At 48.9% G+C, this 20,354-nt stretch overlaps 1 protein-coding gene across 1 annotated transcript in view; it reads right to left on the reverse strand.

Annotated features, from left to right (window-relative positions):
* LOC147689622 (uncharacterized) overlaps positions 1-20,060 on the reverse strand; it is a 123,806-nt gene extending 103,746 nt beyond the window's left edge. The window contains exon 1 of the mRNA XM_086937050.1: positions 19,962-20,060. The gene's annotated coding sequence lies outside the window, so the exon portion shown is untranslated. The remainder of the gene's footprint in view (positions 1-19,961) is intronic.
* Between the last annotated feature and the right edge of the window lie 294 nt (positions 20,061-20,354).

Genomic DNA, 20,354 nt, shown 5'->3' on the forward strand with positions numbered 1-20,354 from the left:
TTACCCAATAAAAAATATTTGTTTCCACAAAGCATAGATTGCAAAACCATGTTTCCCCTGAATTTTAGATGGGGTCATGATTGTATTCATTTTAAAGTCTTTTAATCTTACATGAGGTGTTAAGATTAAGAGGTTGGCCCTCTAGTGGTTTTTTGGTTTTTTTTAAATTTATTTTTATTGCAGAGTTAGAAACAAGACCACAGAATAGGCCAACCAGTACACTTATAGCATCATGAACATGAAAATGACAGGTATATCGTACACAGCCTTTTAGCCCATATCCCGGAGGCTGGGCGGCGCGCCAGGTCTATCTTTCGCAATTAGACGCTTCCGTGTACTCCTTTCCCAGTCACTCGGTCAGCTGCACCGTTCAGTATCTGCTTTTACCCCCTAATAACTCCCCCTTCATGTACTAACCAGCAGCCTCAGAGTTCTCATGGGGACATCGTCAGCATCTCTTACCCCTTCCAACGCGATCCTCCTCATATCACTCCAGAGTCCTCCTCCCGGATCCCCCTAGTAGTACTGCCAGGGAGTTTGCCTACTTGCTCGGGCGCCCCTCACGTCCCGGGTCAGTCCTAATCTCAAACCTCCGTTCCTAATCCGTGTCGCTGTACTGATCTACCTCCCTGAACACGCCCCTTCTCCCCCCCCCTCAACTGCTGCTAATGTGGGCATACGAAATCCGTACCAACTCTGGGGCTCGCTACTCATCAGGAATTGTTTGCAATCATTAAATGTACATGGAATTCTCATCGATTATTGCTCCTCCACTTCGTCCCCTATCATATAATCACGCAATGCCTGAACCACCATCTCCCAAGCTCTCGCCATTTCCAAGCCGCTCTCCCTGCCAAGTCTAGTAGCCTGCCGCATCCTGATAATACTTTCACACCCTGACCATTTCAACATCTCATTCATCCATCTCCCCACAGACAGGCCTTCTCTAGATTTCCAGTGCCAAGTTATCTCTCTCTGAGCTAACATGAGTCCCAGGTCAATAAATTTACTCGTAATTTTCGTTTTCTTAGTATGAGGGAACCAAAGCAGTAGACATGCTGCCATATCAAAGTCCACCTCCCTATCTGTTACCGCATTCAAGAGTTCCCCCACTTCCGGCCAGTACGTCCCTAGTTTCGGGCACCCCCATAACAGGTGATCCAAATCAACCTCGGGCGCCAAGCATCTCGGGCACATTGCATCCAGCACTCGGAAATATCGCTTTATCCTCTCCGGGGTCAGGTATGTCCTATGGACAATAAAGAAATGCACCTGCTGAAATCTTGCGTTTCTCGTTCCCTTCCACGTCCGCCTCAGGACCTGGCCCCAGACCGTGTCCGGTATAGGCTTGCCTATACTGTCCTCCCATCGCGACTTCAGAGCCAGTAGCGGTACCAGCCCCTCATTCAACATTCTCATGTGGAGGCAAGTTACCGCTTTAGTAGTGCCCGCGGCCATCACCACGTATTGGCATGCCATGGTCACTTCCGGCTTGGCAAGCCCTACCCTCCAATGCTTTTGCATCGCTGCCACCACTGCTGCGTGCAATAGAAAGGTGCCGTCTGGCAAGCCAAACTGCTCCTGCAGCATCTGATAGGGAACCAACACTCCATCAACATACAGATCCCCCACCATTTGTAAGCCCAACTCCTCCCATTCCAGAAGCTGGGACCAATCGCCCCCATGCGGCAGCGCGGTCAGCATCCCCAGCGGTATCTCCGGTGCATATGGCCGGTTTCTTTTCGCTCTCTTCAAGCTCCTCTGCCAACACAATTTAAGCGTCCTTTCCTCCACCGTAAGATCCCTCAAGTCCAATTTCTGTTGCATGATTATATAAGATAGGATACACTTTTGGATACCAGTACCCCGGTCACTTTCAGGACCCCTGAATTCTCTAGCAACATTCTGCGTTAGGATCTGCAGCTGCGCCGCCAGGTAATATAGTTCAAAGTCAGGGACTGCCATCCCCCCTTCAAACTTAGGCCTAGTCAGAGTGTCTAACGCCACCCTACGCCGGCCATGGCCCCAAAGGAAGCCAGTCACCAGCATCTTCAGTTCCTTAAAAACCCGCTGTGGGATCCACACCGGCAATGTTCGGAAATAATAAAGCAGCCGCGGAAGCGCCACCATCTTCAACAATGCCACTCGGCCCAATACCGACAGAGGGAGGGAGGCCCAAAATTCCATGCTGCCCTTCAGTGCGCGAATGCAACGCCCCACATTCCCCTCTAAGAGGTCCGCAGCTTCGTGGTAAATGCGCACCCCCAGGTAGGTGAAGCCAGAGGGCTCCCACACCACCTCCCTCGCCAGTGGGGGGCAGGGCGTACCCACCCGCAAAGGGAATACGCAGGTCTTAGACCAATTCACCTTAAGGCCTGACAACCTACCAAATCCAGCTAGCATTTCCATTGCTCCCTCGAGGGATCGTCCAGCGTCTGCTACATACAACAGCAGATCATCAGCGTATAATGATATATAATGCGACTCCGGTCCTTGCGCGATCCCACTGTACATGGTGCCTGACCGCGCCTGTGCCGCCAGCGGCTCCATCGCCAATGCGAACAGCAGGGGGGACAGTGAGCAGCCCTGTCTCGCCCCTCTACAAACAAGGTAAGCCGAAGATACGAGCGGCCCCAGACGCACCCTTGCCCTCGCCGACGTGTAAAGCACCCTTGTCCATCTCCGGAAACCTTCCCCGTCTCCGAATTTCTGCAACACCTCGTCGAGATACTCCCATTCGAGGCTATCGAAGGCTTTTTCGACATCGACTGCTAGCACCACGGAGTCAAGAGCCGAGGTCCCGGCACCATCCAGAATTCGGACCAGACGTTGTATATTCATGGAGGTATTCCTAGTCGGGATAAATCCCGCTTGGTCTCTATGTACTAGTGTGGTCATGTGTGGCAGTAACCTGGTGGCCAGGATGCGACTCAAGATCTTATAATCCACCGTCAGCATAGACAAGGGTCGATAGGATTCAGCAGTGGCACTACTAGCGCTTCCCTCATTGACTCAGGTAGGTATCCCAATTGCTTAGCCTCCAAATACACCACCAATAGTTTTGGTGCTAGGGTGTCAACAAATTTGGCATAGAATTCTATCGGTAAGCCGTCCACCCCTGGGGTTTTATTCCGAGCCACCTGTTTAATAGCTACTCTCACCTCTGCTAGCGTTATGGGACCTCCCAGGTCCTTCGCGTCCTCACTGTCCATTGCCGGTAGTGGGATCAATGCCAGGTGGTCGCCTATTTCCGATCCCTCCGCCTCCAGGTGGCATTCATATAGTCCCGTATAATAGGACTGAAAGCACGCCAGAACTGCTGACTGTGAGTAGACTACCTCCCCCCCCTCTGCTCTTATACTCATGATCGGGCACCCCCTAGGCTCCGGATCGGCAAGCTTGGCAAGGAGTGTACCCACTTTATCTCGTTCCTCATGCACCTTAATATTGTACAACTTATAATCATAGCACCGCAGCCGTTCAGTCACAGTCGCCACTACCTCCTTAGCTTCCACCAGCCGCTCCTGTAGGTCCGGCCGTTCAGGCCTCTGCCGTTCCAGGCCCTGCAACACCTCTTCCGCTTTCGTCAAATCATTCAGGACAGCCGTCCTCGCATTCGAGAATCTACCCATGCACACACCTCTCACCACCACTTTCATTGCATCCCACTCTACTGATCGTGACGTGGCTGATCCTTCGTTCTCCGCAAAGTAGCGGTCAATACCCTGTTGAACCATGTCACTGAACACCAGATCTTCCAATGTTTCAGGTCTCAGCCGCCATGAGGGGACCGCCGACCTCGCCTGTTGCCACTGCACTGACACCAACAAGGGGTTATGATCCGATAAGGTCCTGGTCAGATACTCAGTATGAGTCACCACGGTCGCCAGGGTGCTACTACATAGCACCGAGTCTAGTCTAACATGCAATTCATGTATTACAGAAAAGTAGGAGTAATCCCTCATCTCAGGATGCTGCTCCCTCCACACATCAATCAGTCCCCACTTCTCCTGCCAATCATTCCTGTGAGCTGCCAGCCTGCGCACTGGGGATTCGGCTAATGGTGGATGCGACCTATCCAGTACCACGTCAGTGATCGAGTTAAAATCGCCCCCTAATAAGACAGGACCAGCCAGGAAATAGGCCAGCGAGCTAGTTAAGCCATCAAAAAAGCGTGCCTGATCGGAATTGGGGGCATATACACTACACTGGACCACCTCCCTACCGTAAAGTCGTCCCTCAACCGCCACATATCTACCCTCTGGATCAACCCGCTGGTTCATGACTTGGAATGGCGTCCCCGCCCTTATCCATATTAGGACCCCTCTGGCAAATGCGGAGTATGTTGTGCCAAACACCTGCCCCCGCCACCTCTTCTGTAAAGCTCCACATTCTTTCTTAGTCAAATGAGTTTCTTGAAGCATTGCTATCTGCACTCCCCGCCTCACCAAATAAGCATGCACCTTGTGGCGTTTCACCATTGTTCGAAGTCCACGGACATTCCATGTTATACATTTCACATTAGGTAACGACCCCATAATAGACGTTTCTGTACAGTATCATCATCAAACAGTTGTTCCCCACACCGCAGCAGTTGGATCTCCCCTTCAAAACCCCCCACAAAACACCCCAACCCCCACTCCCCAGGACAGGACCTAATAACCCAGCTTCAGCCCCGATCCAAACCATACACATATACTAAACTGTGGTCGTCACCACAGACGGCCTTAAGGGCCACAAGAGGGTGATAGAGCGCCGATCCAGAGTGGGCAGAGCCCCCACCCCGCGCCCACCGTCCCATGCTGCCTTCAAAGCCCCATACCTGACAGGTCACCAAAAGTCCGGAGAGTCTGTCCCCACAGGCGCCCCGGAGTTACTGGGTTACTGAAACGTCACTCGTTAAACAGTCCATCCGACGTCTGCGGGGTGACCACTGGCCCCTTCGTACTCCCTGTTTCCGATTCATCACCTCCAGATTTCTCTCCTTCCTCCTCCGAGTCCGACCCCCCCGATGTTCTTTCCTGTTGAGATCCTGTGATGCTGGCTGTTGCAGCCAATGCCCCTTTCCTGTCATCCGCCATCTGGGCATCTCGCATGGCCCTCTTGAGCTTGTTCCGTGTGCGAATGCGCTGCGACTACCTAATCCGGATCGGTTTTGGCCTTTCCCTTCCACTCTTGTTCGTGCGGTCTGCTCCAGCCCGGTACAGTTCAAGCCACAACCATGCCTCGTCCGGAGTCTGGAAGAAGTGCGTCCTGTCATCGAGGATCACCCTTAATTTGGCTGGGAAGAGCAAGGAGTACTGGATCCCCTCTTCCCTCAGTTCTTTTTTAACCGATAGAAAGGACGCCCTGTTTTTCTGAACTTCCTGCGTGTAGTCCGGGAAGATCGTGACTTTGCTATTTTCTACTTGGAAGGGGCCCTGAGACCGTGCTCTTTGTATCAAGAGGTCGCGATCCTTATAGTGCAGTAGTTTCACCACCATCGGACGAGGCAGTCGGCCCTCCAGAGGCGGTTTGGCCGGGACCCTATGCGCTCTTTCCAGGGAGAAGAAAGGAGAAAGACCCTCCGGTGCTGCAACCGTTTTAAACCAGTTCTCCATGTACTCCACCGCGTCACCTCTTTCAATTTTTTCCGGAAGGCCCACCACCCTCACGTTATTCCTCCGGTTACGACTTTCAGCATCCTCCGCCCGTCGCTCCAGAGTCGCCAAGCGACCAAGAATATCCGTCAGTTTGTGTTCCGCCGTCACCGCAGCAGGCTTCAGCTCCTGGAGTAATTGTTCATTGTTTTTCACTCTGTCCGAGAGCTTGGTATGGTCCGCTCTCAGTAGTCCCAGCCCCGTCGCAACCTGCGCTATATCGTGGTGCAGCGATTCCTTCGTCGCGGTAATCGCCTCCAGGATAGCATCGAGACGCAGGTTCAGCCTCTGTTCCGGCGTTGACGCCTCTTGTGGGGTCTGGGTTCCGCCATCTTGGACCAGGGTGGTTGCATCATCCTGTTCGTGCGTCACGTCCAAGGCACCGCCAGCTGTGGCGATCTTGTCCGCGTTAAATGCTCCACCTAGGCCACCACCTATGACCACACAATCCACAGTGTTCCTATCACAGTCATATACCACTTCCCAGGGTGGACAGTGCTTACGAGTACCAGGGCTCCACACACCACCTCAAGGATTGCCCATGTCCCTTCCCCTTATCATCCGTATCCCCAGACCACACTTTCAGGTTCTGATTACTGCTGTTAGTTCAGAGCTGCCTGCCACATGGCATAGTCCGGTGCACCATCAGGGATCTGGGCCACCCTCCCGTCCAGCTGCCCGAGCCGGCAGTACTTCCCCACGCTGCCGAAACCAGTATAGTGCTGTAGGTCAATAATGCTGCCTCATTCCTCGCTCCGTGTTGGCCCCACCTCCACACTCTCAGGGGCCCCAGCGAGCTGTGTCCGCTAGTATTGCGAGCTCCCCGTGGTCCTCACCAGTGTGCAGGGCGCCTCACTTTTCCAGCCGCTCTAGAAAGTTGCGCTGCTCCCCGGTGGTCAGGGTCCTCGGATGTGCATGCTCCGGTCCAGTTTCCGCTACAGAGCGGAGTCCACTGCTCGCCTGCACTGTTTCCTCCCCCGGCGGCCGGGTCTGCCGTCTCGTGTGGCCCCCTCTAGAAGACTCAGGCCAGCGCTCCGTGTGCGCGACCGCTGTCGGTTGTAAGCGTCGCCTCCCAAGAGCAGCTCGCCATTCACCAGCCGCTAGTCAGGGAGCAGGGGGGGAGGGGGCGCCGCGCTCACCATGACCCGGGGTTTCGGTGGTTTTGCCCCCTTCGTTTGGCGCTTAAGGCGCCCTCAGCTGTACCCCCGCTCCGCTCACTCTGCTGGGCAGCCACCCGATTTCCAGCTCAGTGCAGGCGCTCTCCGTCTCAGAGTCTCTCCGGAGCTTCACGCCGCCATCTTTGTCTTTGTTCTCGGCCCGGCTCCTCCGGGCCACGGGAGTGGATCTCTGCTCGTTCCGCTGGCACCCAAACTCTCCTCACCGCTCCACAATCACCTCCTGTGGCGAATCCGTGCCTTCCGAGGTACGACAGGCAAGGATGGCAGGATAAATATCGGGACTCGGCGCGGAGCTGCACGCTCACACAGCCATCCCGGTCGGCGCTCAGACCACGCCCCAAGGTTGGCCCTCTAGTGTTGCTTGCTTTATCATTCCCTTATAATATTTGGCAAGTCCAATGCACATTTTTTATTTTTTTTTAAAACAAGTGCAATAGAAACGGTCTTTCATTGGTGACGAAGTAGCATCCATCTGCGGTTTGGATAATCCATGGGTATATTACACAATTTTGATATTTAATTTTCAGAACAGTCTACATCACCAGCAAGTAGGTAGGTATGAAGCGTTAGGAGAAGGGTTTATACACAAGTATTTAGAGTTTCCTTTCAAATTTCTGCGTCTAAATAAGGAAACTGAAGTGTTTCTCAGTGGTTCAGACTGAAAGAATACTTTAAGTGGGTCCTTAGTTTGAAGGACGTTTTGCTGCTTGTGGACTATAATGCTTCTGTGGCAAACTTATCCTACTAATTGAAAGGTTCCCCAGCTGCTATGAGACTTCCAGCTTTCAGATTGCTCTCTACTGAGAGTTACCTGATGCTGAACAGTCAAGGTTGCTGAGGAATAAAGCCAGAGGATGCTAATCTGGAAACGGTTTCTTCCATTGTCACTTGTTGTACACAAGTTCTATTTCCTCCTGCCCGTACAGTTAGAGAGGGCTTCAATAAATCTTACCAACGTGCAATTTAATGCTAAAGATGGGGCATTCATTTCTGCTATGGAGACGACATTTGGAGAGCTTGTGCATCGTATTTTTAACATATCTAGTAGGAAGGGAATAGCGCATTTTTCCAAAAGTTTAGGCTCAGGGTTGGTTAACGCCTTCCCGACAGTTTTAGGAGTCATTCCATCTTTTATAAGCTCTGTGCTCAGAAGCATCTTTGAAGGTCTTCGACTGGTCCTGTACCCGATTGTCGAGACAGTTATTTTAATTTTAGGCTGCACAATGGATGTCTTATTTTAAGATCAAATGGAGCTGGCACTTCCTTGTGTGCTACTGTGCCGTGAGCGCATGGTACATTGGTTTGGCGCACCCTTGGTTCGAGAACTGAATGAGCATTGGTTCTTATCATTTCGGCCTGTACGGCTTCACTGTGTGCAGTCTGTTTTCCGCTGTCTGTTGTGCACTTTTGAGTGTGCTTTGGATTTATGCCTAGGGTCGCAACTGGTTGAGGCTTTGGTCATAAACAGACCCCTTAAAAGCCCATCTGTATGGCTGTCCACTGCATTTCCATTGCTCCTGGCCACATTCTAGGAGCCTTCCTGGGACGCTTCTGCCCCTGGTGGATTGGATCTTGGCTCTGGATCGGCAGAACCCCAACTGGCTGTGATCACTTCCTAAGTGGCTGCTGTGGGGTTGGACGGGAAAACATTTGCTCTATAAACCTGCTCTGAGGTGCCTTTGGGATCATCGTCTGCGAATGCTGGGCACAGAAATGTTTTGTCTACCATTCAGAACAAATATTCGACAATTCTGTTTGGTGGGAATTTTTAATGTGCTCCTGTTTTTTACATCCTAAATTGGCTTTTAAATTGATTTGTATTACTCTTTTATAATTTTTAAAAGACTGATTTGTGCTTCTCAACGCACAGTTGCCTCTTTATAGTTATAAGCACAAATTTAAACGAGAATTTTAGGATTTGTTTTTACATTTACATATGCTGCTGCCTTTTTTAGCCATAGCTTTCTGTTTATTTGGATAATTTATTAGTCGATTTATGTTCGCAGAGTGGGTGTCATGTGTCGCGGTTAGGCCTAGAAGAAATCACTGCCATTTTTACATGCTTTCTCTTTTGAGACACATTTGCATCTATGACAGTACGGACTGGTTTCCAAGAAACTAAACTTGCTTACAAAATCAACTTCTCAAGAACACTATTGTGTTACCTTGAACATTGTGCACATGGTCTATACCTACCATGTGCCCAAATGTGATTGCTTGTTTTATCCATAAGGTAACATAGCCCAAGGCAAGGATTGCAGTCATTTGCAAGGTCATTACATGCTGTAGCTTTAGCCCAGCCGCTTGTTCACCTCTCTATGAGGGATCTCCAGCTCATGACCACGGCGGGGATCTACATTCTTTCCCTCTAGGTAACAGGGATTGAATAATTCAGTACGAGAACTCTTGGCAGAATACACACACCCTAGACACTTAGGTTAGGGGACGCAGAGTAGGAGTACGACGGATTTCTATATTGTTTTATATGCTTGCATATATACATTGTTTGAGCACAATCGTGGAAGTGTTCACTGTCCTAATACTTCTAATAACTTTAATTTGCTTCTGTCTACTGATCATTGCAGCACATACATTTTATACTAGAATCATGTTGGGTTAATAAATATTGATTACACCTGTAGGAAGCTTTATGTGACATACCAATAATTGGGTATAGCGTATAAAGGGTCCAGAGATTCCCCCAGAAGAGTACAGGGCTCAATGTAAACCCAAAGTGCTCTATTTGTGGTAGTGTGGCCGAGCAGAATTAGATCTAACACAAAGGAGTGTAAGACATTTGTTATACACACAGTGACTTATAAACGACACACGACTCAAAAAGGATATCCACACCAATTTTATAAATATAAGCTTCCTACTAGGTTTATTTTAGATCCTACATGTACGTTCCAAGTTAATTATGTTTTTCAATAAAAATACTTTTCATGTTAAAAAGTAGACACAATTTTTCAGTTCAGCAATGTTAACCAATGGGAGGAAAAAAATCTGTTTTTTTCCTGGCTCTTCGGTCTCCCGGCTTGGTAGCTCGTCAGGAATCTAATTTCAGGGTACAGGGCTGCCACCTAAATACTAGATTTAGGGGCATTCCAGAGAGTGACAGGTGGGGCCAATGGGTTCTCTACCCAGGGTGTTTACACCCTCTAGTATGCCACCCTCCTGTGGGACGGGGGCATAGTCCTAGACCTGATTGGATATGTCTCACCATTTTTAAGATTGTGGGCATGGAAAAATATGCTTCACTTCGCCTTGAGCACCTGAGGGGTGGAGCTGACGACAGGGGGCACACCTTCTATTCTCTCTTAGTTTTCCAGCCTGTAAAGACAACAAAATGGGGGATTGAATCAGGGCTGCCATCTGCTGCTAGCAGCAGAGGCTGAGGTCGCAATACAAATGCTGCAAGGCCTTTGAAGCTTCCCTCTCGAGCACTGTGCCTGCCTGGGGAAGGAAGTGTGACACCTCCGCCCAGGATGGTCTTTGTTCCTGGCCTCAGGGGGCCCCAAAAACATGTCTGATGGTGGCAGGCGGTTGTCTAAAGGCAGTCAGAGACCACACCAGGGCTGGTAGGTTTGCAGGGGGCCTCATGGAGGTTCCCTCTGGGTACATGTTTTAATAAATACAACATTGGCATCAGTGTGGGTTTATTTAGAGGAGTTGCTCTGTACCAACACTCCTGGGTTGAGTGAAGCCATCATGGTGCTGGGGAACTTCAGTTGTCTAGATTCCAGCCCATGTACTCTATATCTTCCCTCGCACTTACAGTATTGAAAATAAACTTAAATATTGTAGGGGCATATCTGCTCATGCAGATATGCCCACACCTGAGATATGGTACACCCTGCCTTAGGGCTTGTAAGGCGTGCTAGAGGGGTGACTTACTCATACATTAGGCAGTGCTGATTTGACATGGCACATAGGCAGTGTGCCATGTCGACTTTGACGTTTTTGTCTACACCCAGGAATGCAGGTTGCAGTGGCAGTTTGCATGGCCTTGTTGAGGGGCCTCTAGGGGATCTTCTTCGGTCTAAATACTCTAGGTACTAGGGATACCATTTACTAGGGACTTACAGGGGGGTCTGTAGTTGCCAATCGTGGTACAGTTTTAGGGAAGGAGAGCTAGCACAGGGGACCTGGTTGACAGGGTCCCTATGCACTTAAAACCTCATCATTTTCCAGGCAAAAAAGTGGGGGGCTGGCCCATGAGCAATACACGGGGGAGGAAGGGGTGCTAATGGTTAAACTGTGCATGTAAGATTGATGATGTACTGCCATAATTTTGCTGTGTTACAATAAAAAGATTACTAAAAAAATAAAATAAAGAAGTTGGGGCTAACAATGTCAAACAAGCATTGGCTTAGCCAATAGGTCTCGCCTTTGGGACCTTAAAAGTGTTTAGCCATGCAACACTTGATGTTGTTGCACCAAGGATATTGTGCTGGATAACTAAACACTTTTAAGGTCCAGGTGCGAGACCTATTGGCTATACCAATGCTTGTTAGGACTAGGGAGGGTGAAGAGTAGCAGCTTAGGTAGTGTTGTCTATATGGGGAACACTGAAAGAGCATTCAGACGTATAACTATTTCACTGTCAGTTACAGATTAAAACGAAAGTATTGATTCTGGGTATAGGAAGTACATATTAAGTAGCTAAACCCTGGTTTTAAAGCCTGGTGCTTTTTATAGACTCACAAATGTTGCATAACTCTTCCTCTTAGTATCTGTTTCAGCCACCTACTTCAAAGATTTAAAACAACACGAAGAGTGTCAATTGAGTCGTACATCTGCAAACACCATGATACAGGTTTATAAAGCCTGCCAGGAATCCATAAAAGGATACCTTGAAAGCATATGTGGCTTTAGCACTGCGTAATAATCTGCCACTACTGTGTACAATTAGAGCATAGTAAATCCTTACAAAATGGCTGGTTAATGGTCATTTGAGAACGTCAAACTTGCCAGGTTTTTTAGGCATTTGTAAACTCCTCTTTAACCCTTGGCCACACCAAACGTTCCCAAGCTGTGACAGGTAGTGGTGGGCCCTGCAATCCCCAAGATCTCCCACACAATTTCGATATCACTTGGAGATGCTGAAATTACTGACAGGCTGACATTGAACTCTACATAAAAGCTCCAAGTAACCACAGAGATCTAAATTAAGGGGAATGGGGCACTCAAAGGGCATTCCACGGAGAAGAACACCCGATAACTAAGGTGCAAAGCACTCAAAAGAGTGGGCGAAGGAGGACAGCGCCAAAATGAGTGGCGTACAGAGCAGTGCATTATTGAAAGCAAACTCTATGGGAAACGAACTATAGAGGAAGCATTTGAAGTGGTGGGCATAAGTGGTGTGTATGTAGGGAAAGGCACATTTTCACTTCAAGAGGTATATTGGCTCTACTCACCTGTAGGTCTGTAGTGTTACTCAATGCTACTCGTTTATCGACCTTTGAAAGGCTGAATGGCTGATTTGACTCACTGACATTCGAACCTGTAGCCACGAGTCATACACAGATCCTTCAGTTCATGCATTAGGTGACAGACGCACAGCCCCGCCCGCCTTATCACGTTGCATGCAGCAAACCTCACTATAGATGTTGTATGGAAGTATTGTCTCCCCAGTACAGAGGTAGAAGTCGAGTGCACTAAAGGAGTCCCAGACAAAGCGGACAATGAAGGATTATACCAATCTACACAATCGGCACTCATTTACGATGGAAACCAGTGGCTATGGTGCCCCATTGCTGGACAATGGGTGTACTGAGGGGCTAGTAATGTAGAGCCGAAAACGTCAAGGTAAGGTTCAGAGCCGGGGAAGAATTATTTGGAACAGGAATAGGTGGTAGAGTGCATGGGGGAGAAGCAGCATGTGAGTAGACGAAGGAGAGAGGGTTAGGGGTGGGGGCGTGTCAAGTGCCATCCCCATTCAAAGCAGCGAATTGCACTGAACCCGTTATCTCCCAGGCTAAAGGCAGTGTGACACAGGAGCCGCTCGATAAGGCGCCGCCTTGTAAGGAATTACTGCAGTGACCTTTGGAGGGAACCTGCAGGTGGAGAAGGGCTCAGAAAGACCGGCTCTGCAATGGGCTGGCACTGTGAGCTGATACTGGAGACGAATGCGCTGCACAGCCAGGGGCAAGTGAGGGAGGGCGGATGGCGGTGAGGGGTGGGTGTACACAGGAATTCTCCGGTGTCCGTCACCTGGAAAGAATATATTACTGAGTAAGACTATGCCCAGCAGCAATCTGAACACAGCTGCAATGCTGCGCCACAGGACACAGCGATAAAGGCTGCCTGCTTCAAGTACGCACAGAAGGATGCGCGTCGAGGGCGTTCTTCGGTCTACCTACCAAAAAACGTATTAGTCACAAATTCTTTGACAACCAGTGTAAGGTAGAACCACTCTACATGCAGTTAAACGTACAGTTTGGCCACGACTCTAAAAAAGACTTAGTTCTAATCAGTCACAGAAATTACTTCCAGACTCGCCAGTTCTCCAAACAAGAAGTGCAAGCAAAAAGGAGACGGAGAGGGGGGAGCGAGTGAGTGGCCGGGACGTGTGGGCGAGGAGAGAGACGTGCACGCACTTGGGAGAGCAGTCTGCTCATTTTCAAGGACTGTACTAGTGCTTGTGGCGCGCCCCTGCTTGCTCCCGCAAGGTGGATGCCGCCACAAGCACAAGTGTGTGTTTGAAAATTAGTAGAGAGACGGCTGAAGGCCCTCCTATGCAGCACATGCGCACTGCGTAAGCCCAATCTAAAAAGGGCCCTTTCTCACAATGCCCGAATGTGTATTCTATGTATATTTCTTTGACAGAAAGAGAGCACAAGTGATCGGGCAAAAGGGTTCTAGATTTGTCACCACGATTCGTATGTAGGTTTAGGGGGTGCTTATTGAAGAAACTATGAGCTAGTTGGCCGATAGAAAAAAATATCCTGGGTGGGTGCATGGAATCCGTCAAGCACCAGCCCAACGATTATGATGTTCACAAACGGGAAGTTCCTACTGTAGAGTTGAAACTACATGACAGATGTCTAACACTCTTCTCGGATAAGCCCATGTGTGGTATCTTCCTACACAGGGGGAACTGCCAAACATTCCTCCCCCGTCACCGCTGTGGAACGCGCCGCTGTGACATCAGTGCGAATGTCACGGCAGGCAACGTTCTACTGTGAGCGCCTGTGACAGAGGAACGACGGCAGGCGGACTGTCAGCTTGTCAGCTGTGGCTGGGGTCATTCTTCTCAGAGGGATATTAGCTGTTAATAAACGGCTTGTGTTTTACCCTTCGCCTGCATTAGCATTTCTTTTCAATACCACATTGGCGACGAGGACAAACGGAAGAATTATGAGGAGTTGACCCCAACACGCGAGGCATTTACAGCGGCCCAGGACAAGGAAGGATAGCTGAGGCATCGAGGTTAACTGTAACACTACGGCTATCCAGGGCTCGACAAATCTGAAAAATTGTACTAGTCCTGCAGGTCTAGTAACTTGGAAAATCCCCTCGACCCAACTGCAACCTACTTGACCTCTGTCTTTGAAAACAGAGCAAAAGTGACAAGTTAACAAGATTTAAAGGCATCTTTATTGCTTAGTTCCTTTGTGAGCAATAAAAATGCCTTTAAATCTTGTTATCTTGTCACTTTTGCTCCGTTTTCAAAGGCAGAGGGCAAAAGTTAGTTTGTTTCCTACTCGCCAGAAGGCGAGTAGGAGCTAAAAATAGCTCGTCCTCATCCATTCTCCCTCGCAAATGCGAGCGGGCGAGTGGATTTGTCGAGCCCTGCTATCGTATGATGAAGAGGAAAGAACAGCCTCAAGAGAAGCATCACGGCTGATGAAAGGAAGGAAGTAAGGAGAAACGAACTGTAACCAGGCAAGTGTCTGAGCGTGACATTGAGTGCGTGGAGACATAAAGTGATATCCTGATCTAAGTTAAGTGGGTGCCAAAGAAGTATAATCCTCACCCCATTCTTAACGCATACGAAGCAGAGATTGGTGGAAAAAAAGTGCTATGCAGCGGAATAGCAAACTCATACAAGCTGCCTGTGAGGGTCTGCAAAAGTCGTGTAAGACTGTTTGAAAGCTCGAAGTACTAGCCAGTGAGGGGGGGGGAACATCCTTTACGACACGGATTTTACCCCGCGCTACCATTACGACGCGTCTCTTACAACGCAAATCGTAACCACGACTTGCGCTGGAGGGTGCTCAAGGACAAGGAATAGTTAATTTACTATTCCCACACCTTCCCTACTATCCACGGGAACTGGTGTTGGAATAGTAAATTCCTAAGTCTGCACCCTACAGCGCAAGTTGTGGTAACGACTTGTGTTGTAAAACAAGCGTTGTAACGGTACGCCTGGTAATAGCCTGCGTCATACATCCGGCGAGGGAGATACAGTGTGGAGACACTTGGATTGCGCAAAGGCAACTTGTAGAAAAGCGCAAGGCTGAGACTTCTACAAGCGCGTGGCATTGCATGAAGGCGAGCTACAAGAAAAGCACGATCGCAACCTGTTTAGGAATCAGTAAGAAGAATAACATATGGGCATTCACCAGTAAAGGACTATAAAGAAAGTAAATTCGTAGCGCATCTGTGCCATCTAGTGGGCACGAGTGAAATAGACCTGTGTTGTGTCTTTGCTGCATTGTGAACCATCCTGGAATTTGAAGTGGTTTTTGATTGCACTGGTATTTTGAGTATATAGACAAGGTCTATTTTTTTTGTGTGTGACCCACGGACAATTTTTTTTATCACAATCCTTTCCATCTCCACCCTCCTAGTATTGTAGCATTCAAAGTATATCAGCACACTAGTATACTAATAGAGTTAGACAATAAGCAACAATATGTATATCAAGATGTAGGCGGTGTTCATCCCTGTTGCATATAAATGTGTGTGAAGATAAGTTTCCGTGAGGCATAAGGAAGAAGGCATCTTAGGGTTGTTATCCCACAGTACATAAGTAATATTTGAACTAGGGTGCCTAAAAAACTATTCTCACAGGATAAAACTATAGGAACTTGAAGTGCCAGTATTAGCTAAGGTAAGAAACCTCCCCATAGCTATCCAAGAGGCAGTCAGGGCAGAACTGGAGAAACTATGCAACCAAGGAGTAATTGAACCAGTGGAGGCGACGGAGTGGCTGGCGCCGATCGTCGCAGCTAAGAAGAAGGATGGGTCCGTCCGTCTATGCATCGACCTCAGGGCACTGAACAAAGAGGTGGTGGTCGACAAATTCCCGCTGCCCAACATCACGCAGATGATGAGCCTGCTGGAAGGAGCAAGAGTATTCTCGACGCTAGACTTAACATCGGCCTACTTCCAAATCAGGCTTCACGAGGACTCACAGGAACTCACAGCGTTCGTCACGCCAATGGGAGCTTTCAAATTTAAAAGAATGCCATTCGGGCTAGTCTCGGCCGCAGCGGTATTCCAAAGACTCATGGGAAGCATCCTTCGAGGTATTCCTGGGGTAATGTGCTACCAGGACGATGTACTGGTCTTCGGCGCGGATAATGGACAACACGATGCAAGATTGAGACAGGTGCTGGCGTGATTCAGAGAACAAGGCCTTACTGTGAAAAGGGAAAAATGCTAGATTCGATGCAAAGAATTGGATTTCTTAGGACACAAAGTAACGCCAAGCGGCATTCAGCCCAAAGCAGAGCACCAGAACACTATAATCCGTTTGGCCAAAGACCAAGGAGGAAATAAAATCATTTATGGGTATGCTGGAGTTCTACAGCAAGTTTGTGCAGAACTTCGCAGGCAGGACCTATGCTATACGCCAGTTGCTCAAGAAAGACGTGGTGTTCAGCTGGGATGAGCAGTGCCAAGAAGAATTAGAGGACGTGAAGAAAGCACTCACGGAAGCCCCAAGCCTCAAAGCATTTGTACAGAACAGAAAGACGGTTGTGACAACGGATGAGAGTTCAAAATGACTTGGGGCAGTCCTCACACAAGTTGGAGAGAGTGGTGAGGAAACCATAGCCTTCTCATCGAGATCCCTTAGGAAGTCCGAAGTCAATTACTCTGTAATTGAGAAGGAGGCTTTGGCAGTGCACTGGGCCTTGAATAAGTTCCGGGACTTCGTCTGGGGAACCAAGTTCAACCTGAGAACTGACCATAAGCCCCTGGTCGAAGTGCTTACAAGGAAAGGGCTCGACGCGATCTCAAGTAGAATCAGACGTTGGGTTGTAAATCTACAGGAGTATACGTTCAACGTTGAATATGTACCTGGGACAAGAAACCTCGCAGCAGACTGCCTCTCACGCCTTGTGGGAGAAACAAAGGAAGGGGAAGCGGTCGAAGGAAATTAATACGAAGAGGAAGAGTCACAAGCGGAAAAAGTTTGTGTGATTAGCCAAGGAGCCATTGCAGACGAAAGTTGGAAAGAGGCCCTAAAGGCGGATGACCAGTTGATGGAAGTGTACGCGAGGGTAAAAGAAAATTGGAAGCACAAAGACAAACAGGATGTGACCCTACGCCCGTTCTGGAAGGTCAAGGATGAATTGTCCGTCATTGACAAATGCCTGTTAAGTGGCACAAGACTGATACCTCCCAAAAACCTGAGGGAGTACCTAGTTGATCTGGCCCATGAAGGACACCTGGGCATCACAAAAACTAAACAGAGGATGCGACATGGACAATGTGATCGAGAGGAAAGTAAGAGACTGCGTAGCATGCACCATCAGCGACAAGGTGTTGAAACAACACACGCCTCCCATGCAATGTAGACCACCCCCGTTGAGGCCCTGGGAAGATGTGGCACTGGACATTGTGGGCCCGCTGTCGGGTGAAATTCGCACCCCCTACATTTTGGTGCTAGTGGACCTACACTCCAGATGGCCAGAGGTGAAGATAGTGTCCGAGATCACCACCAAAGTGGTTATTGAGTTCCTACAGGAATTATTCATCAGGGAAGGATTACCCAAGAGCCTGCTGACAGACAATGGGGAGCAAATCTGCTCCAAAGAAATGAAGCACTTCCTTGAGCTCAATGGGATCGAACACAAGCGCTGTGCTCTATACCATCCTGAGACCAACGGGACGGTCGAGCGGTTCAACAAGACCCTTAAGGAGAGCATCCACTGGCAAGAGTAAATGGACTGAATTGGAAGGAAGAAGTAGGGAAGCACCTAGAAGCCTACCGAATGACCCCTCACCAGACAACCGACGTTGCTCCATTCGAATTACTTCGGGCAAGAAAACCCATCACTAAACTTTCACCGGGGTGGATGCGATGGCATAAAGGGTGGACTGGACACTCAAGAGAAGCGCAGAGGGTTGACCGGGAGCATAAAGCCATGTTAGACAGGAAAGACAGATAGGACAAACTGCACTCGGTGAGAGATGTAAGATTCCAAGTGGGAGACTCAGTAAAAATGTAAATGTAAATTGATACTTGTAAATTGATACTTGTATAGCGCACTACTCACCCACAAGGGTCTCAAGGCGCTTGTACGAATACCGCTGTGGAACCCTTCCTAGCTTTCCCTGTGAGGCGTCCACTCCTGGGCATCCCCAGGGTGAAGGCCAGGCATCCTTAGCGTTGTGGGGGCCGTTGTGGAGATTAAGCAAGCTATTGCCCAGAGTTGCAGAGTGGGACTCTATGATTGGAATAGGCACCGAGGCGAGAATTATCAGGTCAGTGGAATTTTTGAGCCCAAGCGCCGCCGAGGCGGGGAATTGAACCCCGGTCCCGGGCTAGACCTCTGCATCAGGGTCTGCCGCTCTAACCATTGAGCCACACTTCTCCACAGGCGCCTACTGGCAGGGCAAGCTGGTCCGAGTTTACCAAACCCACAAGGATTGTCAAACTGTTTAAGAATGCTGTAAAGACGCAAGAGGGGAAGATTTGGAATCTAGGAAGAGTAGTAAGGTGTCCCTTCCCTGATGAGGACAAAGGCATAGAGGACAAAAGTGTAGTCAATCCCCAGAGAAAGGGGAACTCATCCATGAAGGGGCGTACTGGGGAACCGTACCCTACCCGCAGGGCCAACCAAAGGGTGGTTAGTCGGCCTAGGTATCTGGAGCAATATGTTACTGAATAGTCATCGACGCATGTTCATATGTTTTCCCTATCTACTGTTTTTCTTGTTTTGTGCAGGGAAGGGGGATGTGTGGTATCTTCCTACACAGGGGGAACTGCCAAACATTCCTTTTGTTTCACGCCTCCCCCGTCACCGCTGTGACATCAGTGCGAATGTCACAGCAGGCAACGTTCTACGGTGTGCGCCTGTGACAGAGGAACGACGGCAGGCGGACTGTCAGCTTGTCAGCTGTGGCTGGGGTCATTCTTCTCAGAGAGTTATTAGCTGTTAATAAACGGCTTGTGTTTTACCCTTCGCCTGCATTAGCATTTCTTTTCAATACCACACCATGGCTGTTCGACCACACTAAAAACTGGAAGAGCACCTTGGGATTGCTCCAACAAGCCCCTGCCCACTCATAAGGGAATACCTGGACTCTTCACAATATATCTTGTTTTCGTATACCATATAAAGAGCCAGCTTCCTACATCCAAGAACTATGTCTTCCACTTCCTTTTCACTGGAAATGCGTCTGAGCTCCATCTATAAGACACTGTCACACATCACCCACTGGAATCTTATCTCGAAAGTCACATTAACGCATAAACAATAACTGCAGTTCAGAAGCTCGAGAAATCCAGCAGCACAGGGACTGTATAACCATAAGAGTCATAACTGAAATTATTAGAACTAAAAGCGCAAAATATAAACGTGTCAGTCAAAGGGGCACTCGTAAGGCACTGGTGTCACACGATCACAGTGGAGACAAGGAAATGTCCCACATATGCAAACTGAAACTAGGCAGCTAAACACTAACTCTTGATCCAAACTCCTTAATGTGTTTTAATGCACGTTTACCTCTCATCAGCTCTCCTTTAATGCCACCCCCAATGTATTTACCTGTCCACGGATCATCCCACCCTCACACCTTCATACCTACTATTTTTATTCAAACACGTAAACTGATTTAAGGATTAATAACATGCAAGCGGGTCTGGCTTCCAGATCTCTCTCGAGGAGATGTGGCTGAGCTTCTCACGCACCTCACTCTCTAGGGTGGGCTACTCTGGACAATCCACAACATTCAAACCCACCTGTGCACGGGTGCCCCGGGGGGACTCAGCGGTATTCGGCCCCGGGGGTATTGTTGTGGTATGAACACGCTTGTCGGACACCTACAAGACGGAAATGCTAGCCGGTGCGGTCCTATTTCTATTTTTCTCAATGAGTGGGCCGTCCCTGCCTGCTAATAACGGTAAAAATCAGCAGCCATCTTGGGGCAGTATTATTTTTTAATTATAAGCGAAAACAGCTCCACAGCAACTACTATTGTAACATAAACAATGAGAAATTGTATTTATTATGAAAATATTGGCCAAATGCCAAACGAGTGTGAATCATTTTAAGAAATAGATTTGGCCCTCGTTATCGAGCTATTAAATATATATTTTTCTATAATATTTTCTCAATTTGTGGTCTACTTCCTC

The sequence above is a fragment of the Lissotriton vulgaris genome, chromosome 9 (genome assembly GCF_964263255.1).
Source record: "Lissotriton vulgaris chromosome 9, aLisVul1.2, whole genome shotgun sequence".
In the NCBI taxonomy this organism is placed as follows: Eukaryota; Metazoa; Chordata; class Amphibia; order Caudata; family Salamandridae; genus Lissotriton; species Lissotriton vulgaris.